Source organism: Protopterus annectens, chromosome 2.part1 (genome assembly GCF_019279795.1).
Source record: "Protopterus annectens isolate FY-2018-M chromosome 2.part1, PAN1.0, whole genome shotgun sequence".
Taxonomy (NCBI): Eukaryota; Metazoa; Chordata; order Ceratodontiformes; family Protopteridae; genus Protopterus; species Protopterus annectens.
Window position 1 is genome coordinate 404092068 of NC_056729.1, and position 16283 is coordinate 404108350.

Sequence of the window (16283 nt, forward strand, 5' to 3'; positions counted from 1 at the left end):
CACCTGTTTGTCATCTATACTAGACAAGGTCGAGTGACATGTTGCCAGAAGTGGCATGTCTAAAAAGAGACATGTTGCCAGAATGGGGTCCAGATTCTTCAGTTTGAGAGGCACTCAGTTAACACTGGAGGAATATATAGGAGTGAATCATCCATACCGCACATATAACTCACAAAACAGTTCAGAAATGAATTTCAGGTATTAAAACTTGCTCAAGCTATTTCTTATTCGCAGAATATGAAAAGAGACATTCAGAACGCTCTAAATGAATTCCTAAGTAACAGATATATTTCCCATTACGATATATTAACAGAAATATTTGAAATAACTATAAGAAAATGTTTGAAATAAAGTCTGAATCGCACAAAACAAATAAAATAAGGGAAACAACTGCATTATTTTGCTTAGCACTACTTTTTCGCATTAATCAAAGTTATTTAAGGTGTCTGAAGTGTATGAAGTGTTCACATGTTTGTGCAGTATTACAGTACAGTTATTTCACACAATACAGCCATTACAGAGCATTGTCGCCTCACAGTAGGACGTTGTCCTGTTCGATTCTCAGCTAGAGTGTCTTCTGTGTGGAGACGTGCGTGAATGGGCGTACCTTCATTGAAGGTTGTGCGTCAGGGCCAGCAACTCGGCATGTAAAAATCTACTGCCAATCATTAGCGGACCGGCGTTCCACTGCGGCGACCCCTAACCGGGAAAAGCCGAAAGACACAAGACAGCCATTACAGAGCATATTTTGCAAAGTACAGTATTTCAAAGTGTTTCTTGTGCATTTCAATGTTATTACAAGCACACAGCTTGTTCGTACATAATTACAAGGGCCATATTTTTCAGTTGTTTCAGCATAATTTGCTGGCATGGCAGACAAATTTTGAAAACCAGCTCCACTTGTGTTTGACAATAATACTGCAGAGAACTAGAAAGTGTTTGAGCAAGGGTATGATATTTTCATACAGGATGCATTTTCTGATAAAGATGACCATACAAAGGAATTTATTATGCTTAATTTAGCTGGATCAGAAGCCACAGAAAGGGAACTTTCATTTGTGTATGCACCTGCTGTCTTTGCAGGGGGAAACCATTATATAGTTGTACCGGCTGAGTCATGGGAGGACCCAGAGTGCTTAAAATGTAAATTTAGAAAAATGTGTAACCCCCAAACAAATGTTACAATGGAAAGGCACTTGTTTAACACAAGGGGGCAAAAGCCTGGTGAAACTTTTGCAGCATATATAACAGCTTTATTTCTTAAGGCTAAAATGTGCAGATTTGGTGATTTAAGGGATGAGTTGCTACAAGACAGACTTGGTTGTGGTATAAAGATGATGCTGTGAGAAAGATTATGCTTTGTGAAAGTGATTTAACTTTGAATAAGGCCACTGAGATTTGTCAGAAATATGAGCTTGCAGAAAAGCGCACAAATATGCTTATAAATGACAGAAGCATGCTTTCAATAACTTCTAAAGCTCATGTTGATAGTATGCAGCACATGGTTAACAGAAAAAGGCCCAAGCACACGGCTTCAACTTTAAACCCTGCAACACTCACACAGAAACCCTCTAGCTTTCTAGCAAGTTCCATGGCATGCTCTGGAAACTGCACAGTCTCAGGAAAGCATAAAAGTGAATCAGCAAACTCAAAGCATGTGCCCCCACCCAGTTTCATAGCCAACTGTCATAATTGTGGAGGAAATCATGAGCCTAAAAGAGAAAAATGTTTAGCTTTTGGGCAGCAATGTCACAAATGCAATAAGTGGAATAATTTCAAAAGGTTTTGCAAATCAAATAAAGGGCATTCTTTTACTAAAAGGGAACATTCCAAGAAACAGGTTGATCATTTAGAAAGTTATGACCCTACTTTTAATGTTGATGGTGCGTCAGTGCTTCATGAAACAGTCAATGCAATAGATTTATGGGAAAAGAATAAAGAATTTTGTATTGTTCAGATAAATGGAAAACTCATAGAGCTCAAAGCTGACAAGTTCAAAGTGCAATGTTATGTCTGCAGAAACATTTGCTTGAGTATGTGCTGGTGAGATGCTTGATTTGACAAAGTGTGTGAAGCTTGTTGTTTATGGTGGTGAAGAGATTCAAACTGAAGGCTCAGTAGCACTTTCATGTTGCTCTGCTGGGAGAAGCTACGACTTGTTATTCTATGTGGTCAAAAGGCATGTCCAGTCATTATTAGGGCTCAGAGACAGTGTGAAAATGGGACTGCTTTCATTTAATAAGGAAGTCTATCATGTTAGTTTTAAAGACCACTGCTCAAATTTCACCCAGTATATTTTCTCTACCTATGATGATCTTTGACGACAAACTAGGCAAGCTTCCAGATGTGTACTCAATGAAGTTAGCCCTAGATATCAGTCCAGTTGTTAGGCCAGCCCAGAAAGTTCCAGTAGCTATGCAGAACAGAGTCAAAGCCGAGTTAGACAAAATGGTGCAGCAATGTGTAATTTGTCCAATTGATGAAACAACTGAATGGATATCTTCCATGTTGGTAGCTCATAAAAAAGCTCAGGATGATAACAGAATATGTACTGATTCACGAGATTTGAACAAGGCACTGAAAAGACCTCATTATCCAATGCATACAGTCAAAGACGTTGCAGCACTGATGCCAAATGCCACTGTTTTTTTCTGTCTTAGATGCAAAGAGTTCATTTTGGCAAATTTTGCTTGACAAGAAATCCTTGTTGCTAACTATATTCAGTACTCCGTTTGGCAGGTACAGATTTTTCAGAATGCCATTTGGGATAAATTCTGCCAGTGACGTCTTTCAACGTGCAATGCAGCACATTTTTTTTCTGGATACCCTTGTGCTGTTATAGTAGATGATATTCTAGGAGGAGATAATGGTGAAGCTGAGCATGACAGAAACTTTGAGAAAGTTCTGGAAACAGCTTAAATGAATCTTAAGCTGAATCCTCAGAAGTGTAAGTTCAGGTTACAAGAAGTTACTTATGTTGGTCATTTGTTTACTAGTTCATGCTTATGACCATATCCTTCCATCAAACAGCTATTCTTGAGATGCCAGCTCCAGACAATGCTCAAGCCCTTCAATGCTTTCTTGGGACTGTTAACTACCTAGGCAAGTTCATTCCAGACTTAAGCCAACTAGCAGCGCTGCTTAGAGAGCTAACACATAAAGATGTATCCTGGTCATGGTTGGAACAACACCAAAGAGCATTTGATGTCCTGAAACAGGGAATTGCCAGCCCACCAATTCTCAGATGCTACGATGTTCACAAACCAGTTACTCTTTCTTGTGATGCTTCGAAATTTGGTCTTGGTGCAGTCATTCTACAAGAGGGTCAACCTGCTGCCTATGTCTCCAGATCTCTAACCCAAACTGAAAATCAGTATGCTCAGATAGAGAAAGAACTCTAGGCAATTGTGTTTGCATGTTTGAAGTTCCAGGATTATATTTATGACAGACCTATCCAGATCTAAACAGACCACAACCTCTAGTCACTATTTTGAGAAAGCCTATGCATTCAGCTCCAACCAAATTGCAATGCATGATGGTCAGATTGCAAAACTATAACTTCAATCTTGTTTACATAAAAGGCAAACTTCTTTATCTTGCTGATACATTATGCTGATCACCCAGAAATACCAGTGAAGAACATAAGAATGAGAAACTTGATTTTGAAATCATGGAAGTGAGTAATTTTTCTTCCACACATCTCGATGAGCTTAGAAATCATACAGCCCCAGATCCACTTTATCATTTGAGGATGGCTGTCAAAGCAATCTAGTTTACCTCAAGAATTGCAACCTTATTTTCCATACAGAGATGAAATTTTGTCTGATAATGGTACTGTCATAAAAGGTCCAAAAGTCATTGTTCCAAAGTCTTTGCAACCAGGGTATATTACGATCTTGCATTGTGGCCATCCAGGAAACAATTCTACAAAAAGGACGGCGAGAGGACTAGTGTTTTGGCATTCTATGTCATAGGTTCATAGGTGTTTACTAGGCTAATGACCACAAGGGCTTTTTTTAAGCCTAGCCATGCATCCCAAATCTCTGACAACTTCTGTTACCCTTGATAAGTGTAAGCATAGGTTTGAGAGATGAACAATTTACAGGTTACCTGTGACCAATAGAGACACAGGTGCCAAAGGAGGGATGATTTTGCGGTATCCCCATCCAATTGTTCAAGTTGCACTTGAATTGGGTTGGGGAGGAACTCTGCTTCACATGGATAGGGAGCCTGTTCCATAGATGCAGTAGTTTCCGGGATATATACCTATCTCTCCAGCAGGACCTATTTATATAAAGGGCAAGGTTTAAGTCTTTAGAACTGATAATTCTGATGCTGTTTGTTTTGTGGATATGCAGGCGGTCCATCAAAGTGGGGTCTGACAATACCCTATATGCCAGACACAGATCTCCCCTCAAAAGCCTGTAGGAGGCAGAATACATGGAGAGGGCCTTGAGGCGGTCTGCATAGGACATTTTATTTACGCCCTGCACTGTATTCTTTTAGTGAGGAACCTCTGTTGATGTTCCAGTTATTGGATATGCCTGATTAGGTACATACCAAAGTGGGCATTGTACTCAATGATAGGTCTGATGAATGCTAAATCCAGTGGAGCAATGACTTCCTTGGACTTAGATGCCATACCTTTGTTTATAAGTTGTGCAATATAGAATGATTTTCCTCACCACTGTATACACATGGTGGTCAAAGGCTAAATTGCTATCTATACGTATCCCTAAGTCCCTGACTACTGGGTCAATTCTAAGGAGTGTGTTGTCAATCTGATAGTTACCAGGGATGGATGACTTCCCAAAGGATGCTATTATGCATGTCTTGGCATTTAGGTTTAGTCCATGGCTCTGACACAAGTTGTTTGTCTGTGTCAGCCCCTACTGGAGAACATTTGTGTCAGTGTGAGATTCAATGACAGCTCCTAATTTGCAATCATCGGCAAATTTAGTCAACCAGAGACCACTGACATTGATCTTAACTTCTGAGAAGTACATGCTAAAAAAGAGCGGCCCAAGGATTGATCCCCGAGGGACTTCACTTGTGACTGGCCTCTTTGAAGAGGTGGACTCCCCAATTCTAACTTCCTGGGTCCTGTCTGTGAGCCAGCTGGCTATCCACCTGGTGACATACAGGTTTGTACCTAACCTCTTGAGTTTGTCAACAATGCCTAAGTGGAGTATTGTGTCAAATGCCTTGGCCAGGTCAGGGTACGCAGTGTGAACAACTCTGCCCTCATACATTGCTTTGGTGACCTTCTCAAAGAAGTCCACTACGTTGAGTAGGAGATCTGCCCTTGATAAAACCAAACTGGGTTGGGTCCAGTATGTGGAGGTTTACTGTATCTCTAGCGATCATATCCATGATAATTCTTTCCCTGGCTTTACGTAGAAGACTAGTGAGACTTATGGGTCTGTAGTTTTCAGGGTCTGTAGATGGCCCACCTTTGTGCAGAGAGATGACTGCTGCCTTTCGCCATTCATGAAGCACGAAGCCTGTTTGGAAGCTACTGTTAAATAGTAATTCCAGAGGCTATTATAGGTCATGTTTCACGCTATTTAGAAGGCATCCTGGGATATTGTCTTTGCCCACTGATGCAGTGTTCATGGTCTTAGAGAGAGCATTAAGGACCTGTTCCCTAGTAATAGTAGGGGGAGTTATATTTGATGATATTTCCTGAGGGAAGGTTGAGAGGGAGAGACGAGCAAAGCTGGAGCTAAATTTATCAGCCAGGAGGTTCGCTATGTCTTCTGAGTCAGTATATGTATCTCCATTTACAATGAGCTCTGCACACACTTGTGTATTGCCTTTGAGGTTGCGGACATAGCTAAAGAATGTGTTGTGGTTGTCCTTGGCCTGGGAGGCCAAATTTATCTCAAATTTGACTTTGGTAGACTTTATTTGTCCTCTGAGTTGCTTTGATGAGAGTGCTTTTATCCTTCTGGGTGCTGCACCTCCTAATTTTTGCCACGATTTTCTTCCTCCTGTTATAAAGCCTACTGATTTTGAGAGTCCACCAGAGTGGCTTGTTTTTTGAGTTAGTTCTGTACTTCCTCCTGGTGGGTACAACTGCCTCTATGCAGCTAGTAACAAGCTCGTACAGGGTTTCTGTGAACAGTTCTGCACAGCCAGCAATGTTCTCAGGGTTTATGGGACTTTAAATGTTGCCAGGTTCTCACTTAATAGCAGGAGGTTAGCCTTAGACTACTTCCTGAATACTCCAGGTTTAGCTGCGGGTCCAGGTTTTATTTTTACTTCAAAGGAGACTATTTTGTGATCTGACCTTACCAGGGAAGGCATTACAGTAAGGGGTGTGCAGCAGTCTCCCATATTAGTGAGGACCAGATCAGTATGGTTGCACCCATGGTTGGTGTATTGACTATTTGGCCCAGGGAGTTTTGTCTTTACAAAATCCAAGAATCTCTGTACATTCACGTTTGGTGTTGTACAGGATTCACATTTAATAGTGGGGTAATTAAAGTCACCCATAAACATGATATTGGGTTGGATGGTAAGTGTTTTGAATTAGTTTAAATTCATGGTACGGGTTTCCTGGGTCACAGAGGGGGACCTATAGCTTGCAAGGATGTGGTACTGGATTTTGCCACTGGTGATTTGAACATGAAGCAGCTCAAGTGCATTGTCCTGTTTGACCAGCCTTGAAGTATATTTATCTTTGATGTAAAAAGAGACACCTCCACTGTTAGTCCCTGCCTGTGAAGTAGTTGGCCTAAATGTGTGGAAGGCATTATAATCTAGCACTGTTGGTGGGCTCTCCGTCGCTTTAAACCCTGTCTTGGTAACTGCGCAGATGTCAGCATTCTCTAGGGTAAAGAGAGCTTCTAGGGTGTAGAGTTTTTTGTTTAGACTCCTAGCACTGAGCAGTAATACCTTTAGATTTTCTTGGTTTTGATTTATTATGTCAGTAGTACTTTCAGTTTGGCATTGCCTAAAAGGCACTATGAGGGAAGACAATGTTTTAGCTAATATTCAAAAGCCAGGAGGGGAAAGGTGCAAACCATCCCTGGCAAAGTAGCATGGTCTGTTGACCATCTCCTTCCATGCTAACAAATACTGCACCCCATTAGAATGACAGCAGAAACTAAGCTATTATTAAAGTCAATCATCTTTTGTTCAGATTGTGGCATCATCCTTGGAAAAGGTAAACTGCTGCTCAATGCTAGGCTCATATCAGCCTGAGACACATATTCCGAGAGCTTCATGATGTCTCTCTTCATATAATCTAGGGAGGTACACCTCAGATCATTTACTCCCACATGCACTATGACTGAGACATAGTCCATACTTTCATCTTGTTCTGCATGTAATAGTGCAAAAACACAGCAACAGAAGGAACCACTTCAGCTAAACCAGATTCCGGAGCTACCTTGGTCGACAGTAGCCACTGATATTTTCGAGTGGAATGGTTAACAATATTCGGTGTTAGTAGACTTAGTCAAATTGGTTTGAGACTGACTTCCATCTAGAGTCCAGTACTGTCATTCCTAATATGAGGCGTCACTCTGCAGTCCATAGTAGCCCCCAAAGTTATTTCTGACAAGGGCACAGAGTTTACTAGCCAGCAATTCAAAAGATTTGCCGAAGAGTGGGATTTTACTCATGTCACAAGTAGTCCTGAGTACCTGCAGTCAAATGGTTTGGCAGAAAGTGCAGTTCAAAGTGCAAAACAGATATTTTCCTAAATCTCTTGAAACTCAGAAATGTTCCTCGTGATAAACATCTTGGTTCACCTGCTCAGAGACTTCTGTCAAGACAAACCAGAACTACCTTACCAATCAGCAGTAGTTTGTTGGTTCCAAGTGCTAAGAATAACAGATTTGTGAAAGCCCATCTGTTAAACGCGGAGCCCAGAAGTCTTATTACGATAAGTTCAGAAAACTGCTCAATCCATTATGTGAAGAAGAGACAGAATACAAATGTGAAAAGGTTATGGTTGGATTGGAGCCATGAAGAGTATTTTCCCAGAGCTGAGATTGTATATTGTGAAATCACAAGGAGCAGAGTTTAGGCGGAATGGGAAACATCTGATGCTGGTGTCCAAACATGTACCAGAACACCTAGCCTGTGAGAAAGACTCTTTATCTCAGAGTGAGTTCATAGGTTCATACTAGGCTATCTGCCTTAAGGCATTTATAAGCCTAGCCAGAGTGTGTTTGGCTTTCGCCACCCATTTTAAATGAATTTTGCTATGCCCTTTTTCGTGGTTAGTATACTGTGCCTCTGTCTAACAGTGACACAGAAGTGATACCCGGGGTAAACCTACGATCTCCCATCCACTCATCAAGATTCCTCTTGAAGAGAGTCAATGAGGGACTCTGCCTAACCTGGACTGGGATTTTATTCCAGAGAGACGGGAGCCTCTGGGTTATGAATCTGTCCCTCCAGCATGTCCTATTTATTTCAGTACTGAGGTTCAAGTCTCTCGAGCGTGTAGCTCGATGGGATTTGGATTTTCTGAGGTGCAGCATGTCCATTAATTCCGGGTTGGACATGGCTTTATACGTCAGGCACAGATCGCCTCTGAGTAGGCGGTATGCCACTGAGTAGAGCTGGAGTTTCTTTAACCAGGCAGCATATGGCATCTGTTTGAGCCCTTTGATCCTCTTGGTGAAGTACTTTTGGGGTCTTTCCAGTTGCTGCAGGTGTCTGGTAAGGTACATCCCAAAAGGGGCATTTACTCAATTATGGGCCTGATGAGGGATGAGTAAAGAGGCAAGATGACCTCCCCTGATCTAGATGTGAATCCCTTCATGATTAGGTGGGCTATATAAAATGTTTTTCTAACCACTTTGGCCACGTGGTTGTCAAATGAGAGATTGCTATCAACTTGGGTCCCCAGGTCCCTAATTACTTCCTGAGGATGTTCCAGTAAATATCACTGTCCCGGAGATAAATTCCGCTGTTACTGATACGAGTTGTTCACCAAAGACTGTCCCTGTTGTTAAACCCAATTCTGAATACTATGTTATTAGATCAGGTTGCATTTCCAGACCATGTAACAGATACACAGCAACTTGGACATGAATACTGTGTTTGTTTCTAATGTCTACATATTACTGTTTGCCTTACTCTAATGTCATTTCATTGAAAACAATCTATTTAAAAGGGAGGATGTAGATCAGTGTGTGTGTGTCTGTGTGTGCAACTTTAAAAACCTTTCTAGGGGATTGCACAAGTGAATAAATACTGAGCATGTGTGAGGCTGACTGCCATTTTGTAATAAACTGTTGAGATGTAAGCATGTATGTCTGTGTAATCTGTCAGTTAATCAGTTTGTTTATATTTTGTAAAGCTGCTGTCCATCCTAATGTGTTTCTATGTAATAAAGCATATAAACGAAGTACCCTGCCTGTTCTTCATCTATACTAGAGATCGATGAGCAACAATGACCAAAGGTTTAGAAAGAAAAAGCTGACAACAGGTAGACTCCTGCTGCATTATTGGACAGACACTATTCACATATATATTGCCAGGTTTGCATACCACTTATCCATCTTAACATTTTTATTTGGTTTTGGCCACACTATTTATGTGGCTTTATGCAGAGGCTTTCAGAATTGCAGCTATATTTTTTGCTGCTAACTCCATGTTAGTTTGGATAAGCAAGTCCAAAACTGATCAGTCTGGCATTGAACATCAAGTTATTTTAGACAGTATGCAAGACCCCATCCTTTGCCCCAACCACTGGGGATCCATTTTTACTAATGGATTAGTAATTAGATCACTAATTCTGAAAATGTAGTTTTTATTTGGCATAATGACATACTTGCTACACCCAAAATTTTGATTCAAGTTTTGTAAAAGATCTTTATACATTAAGGGCATCTCAAATGGAGGTCTTGGTTCCATTTTCTGTAGGACTTAAAAAGCCTCATACACTGTTCATCAAGGTTCAATGGAATGGAAAATGTTCTGAAGAGGACAATGCTTGCCTTAAATATGAGGTGCCAGGGAGAGGTAGTACCTCTAGTACTTCTGATGGGCAAACATATCGTGCTCTTCAGAGTAGTTCATCCACCTTGGTCCTCACCTGACACTCAGCTCTCACCTGTGGCTCCTCATAGCTGTCTGCATGCAACAGCAGCCACACCCAGAGCAACGGCTTCAACTGGTTGGCAAAACCAGGTGGAGGTAGCCGACAGGTTTGCAACCCTCAGTGAGTCAGGGCTTGTCTACCTATGCATGCGAAGACTGGATCCGGCAGACTGCACAGAAGACATCACCAGACTGATTCAACAGGCAGGAAAGCGGACTCAGCAAAGTGCTGTGGAGTGCAAATAGTGAACAGTGAGACACATTAGGACACTGTTGGCCATCCACTGCATCTCAGCCCATCTCCAATCGTCTTGACTATGTCCTGCCATTGGATCAAGATAAGCTGGGACAAGAGAGTGAGACTGACGATCTGCGCAACTCTCTCTCACTATAATCCAATTCACAAGCAAGTCAAGGCATCACCACCCCAAGTCCTGTGGCGATGGGCAAACAGAGCAGCAGGCGCGGATACACTGGAAGCTGTAGCCACAACCTCACACACAGGTGGCTAAGGGCAATGGGTCGCTCTCTACTGGACCGAAGCAGCAGTGGAGTTCGGCAGCCCCCTGGGTGTCTGAGCAGCCCTATTTAGGATTGCCCTGCTCACCTCAATGGTCTCAGAAGGGGCTAAAAAAGGTGCCCTAAACATAGCCTGCTTCATCCTATCCCTGGCCTGCTTGCCGCAGCAGGTGGGGATCCCAACCATCTAGTCGAATCACAAAGAAAAAAAAAAAACATTGGTGACTTCACTTACCATTGGCAAATGGAATGTGTGCACGCTCATGGATAGCTCCAAAACAGATAGACCTGAGAGATGGACAGCACTTGTCGCAAGAGAACTCGGCAGGTACAACATCCAGATAGCAGCCCTCAGTGAGACTAGGTTTGCTGACGAAGACCAGCTGACAGAAGATAAAGCCAGTTATACTTTTTTCTGGAGTGGCCACAGCGGCAATGAATGTCGTGAAGCAGGAATGGATTTTGCCATCAGTTCTAATCTGATCAGTAAATTAGCCAACCTCCAAAAAAGGATTAAATGACTGACTCATGTCTCTGAGGCTCCCCTCAAAGGAAAGCGCCATGCCACCTTCAGTGTATATGCTCCCACAATGACAAATCCAGAGGAAACTAAAGATAAGTTTTATGAAGACTTGTAGTCCCTCATAGCATCTGTGCCCAAGGCGGACAAGCTCGTCATCTTAGGCGACTTCAATGCCAGAGTTAGTGCAGACTACCAGACATAGGAGGGTGTCATTGGGACGAACAGAGTTGGCAAAAGCAGCAGCAATGGTCATCAACTTCTGAAGAGCTGTGCAGCTCATGACCTGTCGATCACAAACACAGTCTTCCACCTACCCAGCCGTAACAAGATATCCTGGATGCATCTACGCAGCAAGCACTGGCATCTCATTGATTATATCATAGTAAGGAGAAGGGACAGGCAGGATGTTAGAGTGACTAAGGCCATGTATGGGGCAGACTGCTTGACAGACCACAGACTCATCCTCTCAAAACTCAACATGCACATTCAGCCTAGGTGGTGCCCGCAGGGGAAAAAGACCAATAGATGCCTGAATGTCAGCAAGTTAGAATGGTACTCTGTGCACCAGAACCTCTGTGAGAACCTCGACAGTAAGCTTGACCAACTCAGCTTTGGCACCAATGGTGCAGAAGAAGACTGGGCAACCTTTACAGATGTGGTTTACAACACTGCTCTCGCTCATTGGACCTGAACACACACAAACACCAGGACTGGTTCGATGATAATGATGAAGACATTCAGAAGCTGCTGGATAAGAAGCATGAAGCCTTCAGATCCCTCCAGCAAGACACTACATCCATTTCCACGAAGGCAGCCTACAACTCCATCAAAAGCAAGGTGCAAGCAAAGCTCAGAGAGATGCAAGACTCCTGGCTCAGCAGGAAGGCAAATGAGATCCAGACATACGCTGATAGCAACAACTCCAAGCATTTCTAAGATGCCCTAAAGACCATCTATGGGTCACAGTGCTCTGGAACATCACCACTGCTCAGTGCCGACGGGTCCGCCCTGCTGACTGACAAGAAAGCCATCCTGGAAAGATGGGCTGAGCACTTCAACAATGTCCTGAACAGGCCTTCCTCTATCAATGCTGAAGCCACTGACTGCATGCTGCAAATCACCATTAACACCTCCCTGGCAGAACCTCCAAAGGAATCAGAGGTGAAGCAAGCAATTAAGCTTCTCTCCAAAAGTAAAGCACCAGGCTCTGACTCCATTCCAGCTGAAATCTACAAGAGAGGGGGGACCAGTCTTGTTACAGAAGCTCACCGAGCTCTATCAGAATATGTGGCAACAGGAAGTTATCCCTCAGGAGCTAAAGGATGCCTCCATCATCCATCTCTACAAGAGAAAGTGAAACAGGCTGTCTTGTGACAACCACAGAGGAATCTGTCTCCTGGTTATTGACAACAAAATCCTTGCCAGAGTCCTCCTCCACCACCTCATTCAACATATGGAAGATGGACACCTGCTAGAGAGTCAGTGCGGCTTTAGAGAGGGCCGAGGGACAGTGGACATATTTGCAGCACGTCAAGATCAGGAGAAGTGCCAGGAACAAAGCAGGGACCTTTACACAATGTTCATGGACCTGACCAAAGCCTTTGAAGCTGTCAGTTGTGAGGGACTATGGCAGATCACAGAGAAGTTTGGCTGCCCAGGCAAATTCATCAGTATGGTGTGCCAGTTCCATGATGGCATGCTTGCTCGAGTACTGGACGATAGAGACTCTTCTGATGCCTTTCTAGTCACCAACAGAGTCAAACAAGGCTGTGTACTGGCACCCGTGCTGTTCAGCATGATATTCTCAGCCATGCTATCAGATAGCTTACGCAATGACGAAGAAACCAGCATCAAGATCAGATACGGGACAGATGGCAGGCTCTTCAACCTGCAGAGGCTACAGGCCAAGTCCCAAGGTTGAAGAGGACTTTGTGTGTGATTTCCTGTTTGCAGATGACTGCACACTCAATGCTGCCACAGAGGCCCAGATGCAGCACAGTATGAACTGTTTTTCCACTGCATGCAGAAACTTCGGCTTCACAATTAATATCAAGAAGACTGAGGTTTTGCATCAGCCTGCATTGCAGAAGATGTACGCAGAACCAACTATCACCACTGAAGGTGAGATCCTGAAGGCTATTGACAAATTTACAAACTTCGGCAGCACATTCTCCAGATTTGTGAATACTGACGATGACGTAGACATACGCATCGCCAAGGCAAGCTTCATATCTGGATGGCTGCAGGAGTCAGTGTGGGAGAGAAGAGGCGTCAAACTGTCCACAAAGCTGAAGGTGTACAAGACAGTCGTACTGCCCACACTACTGTATGCTTGTGAGACATGGACTGTGTATGAGCGTCATGCCAAAAAGCTGAATCGCTTCCATATGAACTGCTTAAGAAGGCTGCTGAAAATTACCAGGCGGGACAAAGTTCCAGACACAGTTGTCCTCTCTCAAGCTGGACTGCCAAGTATCTACACCCTGCCGAGGAGAGCCCATGTCAGGTGGGGCAGGCCACCTTGTACGTATGCCAGACACACACCTCCCCAAGAGACTGTTTTATGGTGAACTTGCAGGAGGCAAATGCACACAAGGTGGGGAGAAAAAGCACTTCAAGGACATGCTGAAAGTCTTTCTGAAGAGCTTTGGCATTGACCTGGACTCCTGGGAAACGCTAGTGCAAGACCGCCCCACCTGGCAAAACTGCATCAGCAAAGGTGCTACCCCCTATGAGCACAGCAGGACTGCAGAGGCACAGATGAAGTGTGAGCTGTGTAACTCCACAGCCAACTCTTTGCCAACCAACCCAACTGACCTCTTGTGCCCGACATGCGGCAGAGCTTTCCGAGCCTGCATCGGACTGATCAGCCATAGCCAGACACACCGTACTCAGTCAACCTCTTCGACATGATGTCCTTGGTCATCGTCAACAATGATGGACGAACAACACCTTAAATATATTCTTGAACAATCATCATTCATTAAAGTATAATAAATAAATGCATTCAGCTCAGAACAACTTGTAACTACAAAACGTCAAACCATGCTGTCACAAATGCTCCCAGCCAAGGAATCAAGCTTGCATTCTGTTAGGCACTTTCATCTGATCAGTCACAGACTTCATCAAAAGAAACAATTAATGAGTTAGGTCATATCAGTTTTACCGCAATTCACATACAATTACAAATACAATAAAACTGTACCAAAATGCATGCTAACTAAAATCATGTAAAATTATTACAACTTTAGCAGTTATACACTATTTAAAGAGACTATAATACTACAAACCTACAAGTGAAAAAAAAATTAAATCAGCTCCTCTTTTAAGTCAGGCATTCAATATTTTTACTGCATACGTACTAACAAAACTAAAAAAGGGGTTAGACCACTGAAAAGGAATAACCGACACTCATGCCTCACTTAGCCAAGGAAATCAAGAAATAGCAATATACCTGTTGTAACCAGTGAAGAGAGAGACCCACAAAAAGTGTGTTGACTCTCTAATGTAAGGTTATGAACAGAAAGGAATGCACTGTGAGCAAACTAAATCTTAGCTGTAAAACAAAATAAATTCACCATGGCAAATGAGTTAATTCTGAGGCTTAATATATCAGAAAATAATACAACCATTTAGAGTGTTGTAGAGATACTGATACTACACAGAACATCAACTGGAACATTATGGTCGAGTGGGCACTCTGTTGTCAGATCTCAAAATACTGGGAAAGTAACACTGCATTTACAAGTTGCTGATTTGGTACTATAATTACGATTTGCTTTGTCACAGCTGTTGTGCTTTTTTTCATTATGGGCTTGGAGAACAGGAAAGGTTATTTTTTTGTTTTTGCACATTTTTAATTTTTGCCCACATTCATAAGACCTTAGAAGTAGAATATATAGATATTGGGGTATGGGCGAAGAGCCCCATATAAATAGGTGCAGCCGCCCAACAAAATTTTTTTCTCTAGTATTGTGTACTGGTATGCACAGTATTATTTTATATAATAAAATGTTGTTTAGGTTAGAGGTTGCATTTCTGATGCTTTGCATCGCAAGTATAGCAGATGTAATGTTTTACAGAAGATCAAGGTGAAAGTAATATAAAAATATTTTTCAGCTTTTGCATGTTTTATAACTGTTTCTGTTGTATGTTTAGAGAAATACTCAACAATATTCAAAAGAAGTCCATATAGATGACAAATAATAAGACAAAATCAAATCTGAAACGAAATGTTCAATAAACAGTAAAATCAGATCCAACAAAATACCTTACTGTTAAGTTGGCCACTTGCCCAATTAAACTTAGCAAGTTAATAAAATGAAATAAATAAACAAGAAAATAAATATGTGAAATAACTACAAACAAATGCCTGGGTCCAAGTTATGGGGAAAAAGAAGTCAGACATGAAGCAAAGAATCTCTTGAGAAACCTACAACCATTACTTGTGAAGATACTATGTAGACAAATAATGACAAAAACACCACTGTCATACCTGCCATATTTCAGTATGGACATTTCCTCATTTTACCTTACAAAAAGGCAGTTGGTGTAATTTTAGAAAGCTTTGCTACCACATAATAAAATAATAGGGCAAACTTGATGAACACAAAGTTGTTTGTTTTAATAGCAAACTAAGCTTCTGACCTGGAGACTGGCTATGCTGTGTAGAATTTTTGCTCATCTGTGCTTTGTTTTCCATGTATTCATGAGATGGTATTTCAAATTTTGGGATAATGCTTTAACATGCACTCTGTAACTGTAACATGCATAAAAAAGTCATTGGACTAATTACTATGGTGTAGTGTAACCATAAATCAAATGGGTAAGATACTTTCTACTCAGATGACCATGTCTGGCAGACTGATGCTGAATTATTTCATGGTGCTGTTACCTTCAATATGTAACCAATGTTATGCCATTAAGCAGGAATACATTTTGTCCCGTTCGATTCTCAGCTAGAGCGTCTTCTGTATAGAAGCATACGTGAATGGGGCGTGCCTTCGTTGAAGGTTGTGCGTCAGGGCTGGTAACCCAGTACGTAAAAATCCACTACCAATCATTAGCGGACCGGAGTTCCGCTGTGGCGACCCCTAACCGGGAAAAGCCGAAAGACACAAACAAACATGAATATAAGCCATGCAATTAATTCCATGGCAAAAGTTTTTTAAGTTCT

General features: G+C 42.2%; 1 protein-coding gene across 2 annotated transcripts in view; it reads right to left on the minus strand.

The window, feature by feature from the left end:
• NPY5R (neuropeptide Y receptor Y5) overlaps nt 1-16283 on the minus strand; it is a 440454-nt gene that overhangs the window by 421143 nt on the left and 3028 nt on the right. The window lies entirely within an intron of this gene.